This window comes from Alligator sinensis, unplaced genomic scaffold (assembly GCF_000455745.1).
Source record: "Alligator sinensis unplaced genomic scaffold, ASM45574v1 scaffold165_2, whole genome shotgun sequence".
Classification (NCBI taxonomy): Eukaryota; Metazoa; Chordata; order Crocodylia; family Alligatoridae; genus Alligator; species Alligator sinensis.
Window position 1 is genome coordinate 238,761 of NW_005841965.1, and position 6,956 is coordinate 245,716.

Here is a 6,956-nt window from a genome sequence, read left to right on the forward strand (position 1 = left end):
CCCCCACAGACCTACCGGCCGGACACTGCTCTCTTTGCCACTGGGCTTCATTCCTGGCTGCATGCATGCTGCAGCTTTGTTCATGCCTGTGGGATTTATCGGTGACATTATTAGCTATACCGGTCAAAAAAAGCCGATTTGCTGATAAAGTCAATTTTCCTTTTATTGGTGCTGATCTGATATGGACCTATATATCGGTGCGTCTCTATAATAGAACAATTCTTCCGTTGCAAAGAACTCAAAGTGGATGCCTATTTGAATTCTCTACATTTATTTGTGTGAATCATTTGAAGTGTTTGAATACCTATTGGTGCTAAGCAGTACCCTGTGGCACCCCTAAAAGGATCTCGCAGCACCCCAGGCTACAGTGGGACCCTGGTTGAGAATCACTGTCTTGGCCCATACCAGAACAAAACATTGACCACTGATGCCAAGATATGATCCATAAACTTCTCCAGATTTTGGAGCCAAGAGTACTACTGACACTATGTACTTCTCTCTGTCCCTTCCCAGCAGTTATGGTATATTTGAATGATTTACACAAGAGGCTACCTTTTATTTTAATGGTAGAGCTACGTCACTTTAAAGGAGAGTATCCTTGGTTTGTTTTCCTGCCTGAATTGAAGTGGTCCAATATCTGCTGTATACAGATGCCATATGCCATGAAAGACACTTTATATAGTAGCACATTGTTGTAATAATGCTCTTTATCAGAAGACAAATGCTCTTTTTCTTGGTATTGATATTTTGCTGGTGTTGCAGAACAGATTATATCACTCAATATTATCACCGTCTAGAAACCATCCCTTTGATTTCATTGAAAATGCTTTTGTCTTTATTGTTATATGGCATCATCTGTCTTCGGATTGAACCTTAGATTGTTTAACTTCCAGTTGATGGTTTTGATAGTAATTTGTGATCAAAAGAAAAGGAAAAAGAACCAGGGGAATAAGAGAGAGTGAACAAACAAATTCATTGTCACGTTTTAAATTTGGTAAGTTAATAAAAGAAAACAAAAGAAAAGTGATGGGGCCATTTTAAAAAAAATGTGGCAGTTTTAGATGTTGAAATTGCCACTCAGGTATATTATGCTGATTATATATTTCTTCCTGCCCCTTGGACAGGGGGCTGAACCCAATGATTTTGTGAGATCCCTTCCAGACCTAGTGTCTATGAAATCTATGCTATCTTTCCTCTGATGAGGAAGCTTATTTTAACTGCGTTGTAGACAGAGGAGTGAGAGAGTGGTAAGGAGAATACTGAAAAGACTGAAGAAGAGGAAAGCGTCTTGACAAGACACGTTTTCTGTCTTTCCTTTTTTGGGGGTTCCAGGTTGAGTTGCTAGGACTTTTAGAAAACTGACTAGTGAAACATTGGGGTTTCAGTATTCAGGCCAGTTTAGCCATCACTTTTCAGAATCCTTTTTTTTTCTCTAGAGATGGATTCAAATCTGGTTCATCTTTCACTCCATTCCCAAGAGGACATCTGTCTTAAATATAAAACCACCACAGTTGCTTAGAAATTACATCCACTTGAGATTGAAACTGCAATTTTGCAGTTTGAAACGGGTGCACTGGAAACCTGTAAGCCATTTTCCCACCTAAACTGTGATGTATCTTAACGCATTCAACCACTTTTTTACTATGAAACTTTCCATCTGTAATTCAGCAGCAGTAAGCTAGGGTCTGATTCTGCAAAACAATCTACTCATATGGTTCCCAGTGACTTCATATGCAAATGGCTTGCAGAACTGGACCCATTATCTCTGTATGTCAGAAGGCACAGATACCTCAAGGCGAGTGTGCTGCTGTATTAATAGAAACTGACCTATTGGAAAGGAATTTATACTAAAAAATGTATCTAAAGCTCCTCAGCTGGTGTGATCTTTATCTAAAACAGATAACTTTGCATGATAAATGCTAGAAAATTGCTGTGGCCATATATATAAATAGCTGTAATCTCCATCCAAAAATTACAAATTTAAACATCACTTAACTGGTTGCCTCTTGGCAGCTTCCCAGTTTGCTGTGAAGCAGGCTTTAGGGGGAATTTTTCTTGATGAAGACGCAAATTATTTATCCTTAGAACCTCACAATAAATTGCAAACCAAATGGTTATCAATATCAGTATAGCTGTGTAGCCTCTTTTATTGCACTCAGATGAGGGTGCGCAGTAGAACAGTTGCCACGTTGTATGCATTAATGATTCCTGTAAACCTACCTTGTTTGAAATAAATAAAATGGATACAGAAGCTGTATAATTCCTTACGTTTGCACGATAGCTGGAAAGTAGCCAGCATGGTTCTGAATATACAATGGCAACTCTTTTATTTTCTGTTTATGTTGGCTATTTTCCCAGGTGTCTCTTCCTGAAGAAAGTTAGAATATAGTCATTATTTATGAAGTGAGTTTACCAAAATGAAAAGCCACAGTGAATAGAAACCTACTTTTCAACACCTCAGGTTACTTTATCTGGAAGGATGTGTTCTTAAATTGCAAGAAGCAGTGATATCTTCCAGCAGAAACAAGGATTCTGCAACTAGGATAGCAAGACAAAAGACATATTAGATTTCCTCTTCCAAATTCTAGCTGGTGTTTAATTGAGTAGAAACCTGACAAATGTGAAGTAATAGCAATGATACAATTGCTTTTTTTTTAAATTACCACAAAGTATTAATAGTGTTTGCAGAAGTGATGAAGTTACATTGCTCTCATTTTAGATATGGAAATAGAAGTAGTGAAATTAATTGACTTTGGAATCTCATGCAGAGAGTCAGTGGATGATCCAGAGACCAAAACTGTCACTCCTTCAGTCAGTACCTTGTACCTTGTTCCAGCAGTTCATAAGGACCATGATTGGGCCAGGGAAGGACTTCAGGACCTGCAAAAAGCTATTCTAAGTGGTCTGTATTGCCCATCTCTCAACACCCAGTGTAAGAAGAAGCACACTGGGAGATTAGAAGAATATGGGCTATAATAGATTCTTTAGGGTGTCCTTGGGTTGCTGCTGAAATTAGAACAATTCCTAGAAACTACTCTAATTTTTGCTGGAGTTTGTACTGGCTCCCCACTAACCTAAAACCATTTTACCCATTGTTTTCCTAGAATGGGGGCATAGCAATTTTCAGGATTTCCAGGTCTCCTGAGTGCAGTGTAAATCTGACACATGTTAAAACTCTATTTCATTTAATTATTTAAAATAAAATAATATTTTTTGAAGGAACTTGGTTAAAATGTTTGGTTGAGGTAAATGCGGTTGTATTCTACACTGGCAAATGTGAAGTGAAGAGGCTTATTACAGCAAGCCAGTTGGAAATAGAACCCAGGTTTGCAGCTTTGCCTTGCAGCTGCCCTGAAGAAACAAATGACACTGTTCCCTATTGATCGATATTTGCGTTCTCTGGAGTAGAAAATTGCACTGCCTTTTTTCAACGTTCTGCTTGGAACATTAAAATTCTTTCAAATACCTTCATATTTTCAGAAGAGTATAGTGTGTTTGCCAGATAGCAGCAGCAAAATGGAACCAGTTTGTCTTAAATGATGAAACACCACTACCTTGAGCCCCTTCCCAAAATGTTGGGAAACTTAAAAACCTTCCATGGGCCTTGTGACCAGGCAAATATTCCTGATTCATAAGCAGAGTCTCCCTCTCTCTCTCTCTCTCTCTCTCTCTCTCTCTCTCTCTATAAAACAAAGAAAACTTAAGGGAGAAAAACGAGCACAACACTAATTTGTTAATTGCATCAATTTATCCATCTTGTATTTTTATAGAAAGAATATGATATGTCCACTCATGCCCTAGTAGAACTGCCCACAGTTGTCTTCAGCATCAGAATCTGACTGGCAAATGCAAATGTTCCTTACACACTCTGTTCTTCCTTCCCCCCTTAATCCTTTGCTGCACTCTGCTTATAGCTGGTTGTTAGAGTTGGCCAAGTCCCAGCATCTATGAGTGCACTTGGACAGGCCCATATCTGGTCCGTATAGGGAAGGTGCTGCATGGCTAGGGCTGAGCTTCTTTCTTACCTCTTATGATATCACTGCCACTGTGAATGACCCATTTTAAGGCATCACCACCTAGTGCAATCATGTTGACTTCAGTTGTGTGCACGCTAGTAAAAGAGGGACCTCTTACTGGATTTGCACTTAGCACTGTAACTTTGGTGAAGAGCCATTACTGGCATGCACTGCAATACTGATTTCAGTCCTCCTCTCACTGTGCAGTTTCAGGTCTCCTGGTTCCTTATCCAACTTCAGTGATTATATCTCCAGCAGCACTGAATAGGCAGGCACCTTATCTAATTCCCACTCAATGTTTATCCAGTTCTTCCATTTTTCTCATAGGGAAGTGGCATATAGGACCCTTGAGCAGATACTTGTCGCCAGGGATTTACTCCTCTTTACAACACAGCCACCTCTTACCTCTTTTCTTTGTTTTACTAAGGGACTTAAGCACCCACTTCTCAATTAAATTAATAGGAATTTAGTGTCCAAATTTATTAGTTATTTTTTAAATCTCAGGCAGCAGCTGTTGTGGATAAAAGAAAGTTGTGTGTTGTATTGGTGACTGTATTTAACTGCAGTTCAGGATCTACGCAGCTGTAACGCACTTCTCTACATGCATGTATGTAATTATAATATTTTGCAATAATCACTCAAAGCATCTCAGCATGTGCTGTTTGATAAAGGATTTTGCTGATTGCCTTTAAGGCATTTACAAATTGTTAGTTAAGACTAGAAAGAAGATCAACTACATATTTGTAGATCATTTGAAAATGTTGTTGTCCGTTCCTGTCTTCAAGTAACAGATTTGGCCACCTTTACTCCTATTGGATATTGCATTATTTCAGATTGCACAAATAACTCGTGATGTAATATAGCAGCATAAAGTGAGACAGAATCTGCCTCCCAAAAGCTCTTTAACAAGACCTCTGTCTCCTGTCTTTTGCTTGTTCCTGTAGTGACAATGATGAAATTCTGACATGGCAATCACTCCTACAGCAATTTGACAAAGTTGAATCGGAGGCTTATGACTTCATTTGGCAGGTTCAAGCAGCAGGAAGAGGGTGGATAGAAAAGTAGCTTTGTTTTAAGTGTTTAAATATTCAACATAATAGCAGGGGAAGCCCAGCACAAAATGATTTCCTATTGTGGGTTTTAATTATGAAGGGTAGATTTGTTTGCCTTTAAAATATTTTGAAAAGATTAAATTAAAGAGTTCACATTAATTATGATCTCTTGATGCCAGATTTTCTCAAACACATGCACATACTGCCAAGGGCCAGTTCTATACTACAAACTTTTGCCAACATAATTTGGATCTCAGACTGAGGGCCTAAATGCACAGTGTGCTTAGGGGAAGTTTAAACCAGTGAAAACAAGGAACAGATGCAACATATAGCCCTATATTGCTGTAGTGTACTGCTGAAACAATTCAGCATTGTTAATTGGCTTGGTTATGTCATGTATATGCAGGTATTCCAAGTAGTTTTTTGCTCAGTGCTAACAGGCTGTTGTCAGCTCTCCTGCCACCTAGTGACAAGGCATTGTAACAGTACTTATTACTGTAGTAACTGGACACCTCTGTACACTGGTGTAACTTACACCATTGTACAACACTGAGTGCATCTACATGTGCACTTTACTGCAGAGTAGGCTAATAAGCTCTTCAGTAAAGCATCACAGTCTCTACACGTGCATTGGTATTAGGGTGCAGTAAACTCATTAATTCTGCTCTAAGATAGCACTACCTTACAGCAGAGTACTTTACTGCACTGAAACGCATGCACCTGGTCATCCCAGCCAACGGGGGTGTGCTCTGCCCCAGCTCAAATTGCTGCTGTCCCAGGCACACATATAGGCGCTGCCCCGCGGAGCAGTTGGTTCAAGCTTAAACTGGGCAGGAGTTTATTGCGTTGCATTAATGAAGATTTACCCACTGATAAGTTGAACCTGTTTTAACATTGCATGTGTGCATGCACGCTCATGCACACATCAGTAAAGGAGTCCCTTGTTATACTCTTTTTTTTTTTTTTTTTAAATTTCCATTTTATTAATTGCATTTATTTTTATTTTTTGGAATAATTCAGGATCAAAGACTTTTTTTTAAATAGTGTTACAGTAGTATCTCTAAGGATAATCTGACTTGATGAATTTAAGGAATGCATGGATAAATACCAAAAATTATTTAAAGGTAGAAGGTATCGCTGTATCCCATGAAGCTCTTTCTCTCACTCTTTTCTCTTGCTCTTTGCTCTCTCTTTCTCTTTCTTTCATGAACTAGCTAACTGGGATTTCTTTTCTTCATTTCTTTAAGGTTAAGGTTTAAGGTTTCTAGGCCTTTGATACGGTATCCCACCCCATACTGGTGAGCAAGTTAAGAGGCTGTGACTTGGATGACTACGCAGTCCGGTGGGTGGCGAATTGGCTGGAGGGTCGCACCCAGAGAGTCGTGGTGGATGGGTCGGCTTCGACCTGGAAGGGTGTGGGCAGTGGGGTCCCGCAGGGCTCGGTCCTTGGACCGATACCCTTTAATGTCTTCATCAGCGACTTGGACGAGGGAGTGAAATGTACTCTGTCCAAGTTTGCAGATGACACAAAGCTATGGGGAGAAGTGGACACGCCGGAGGGCAGGGAACAGCTGCAAGCAGACCTGGACAGGTTAGACAAGTGGGCAGAAAACAACAGAATGCAGTTCAACAAGGAGAAATGCAAAGTGCTGCACCTAGGGAGGAAAAATGTCCAGCACACCTACAGCCTAGGGAATGACCTGCTGGGTGGCACAGAAGTGGAAAGGGATCTTGAAGTCCTAGTGGACTCCAAGATGAACATGAGTCGGCAGTGTAACGAAGCCATCAGAAAAGCCAATGGCACTTTATCGTGCATCAGCACATGGATGACGAATAGATCCAAGGAGGTGATACTTCCCCTCTATCAGGCGCTGGTCAGACCGCAGTT

General features: G+C 40.1%; 1 protein-coding gene across 3 annotated transcripts in view; it reads left to right on the plus strand.

Moving 5' to 3' along the window:
• LGR4 (leucine rich repeat containing G protein-coupled receptor 4) overlaps nucleotides 1–6,956 on the plus strand; it is a 62,830-nt gene that overhangs the window by 24,516 nt on the left and 31,358 nt on the right. The gene's annotated exons all lie outside the window — the stretch shown is intronic.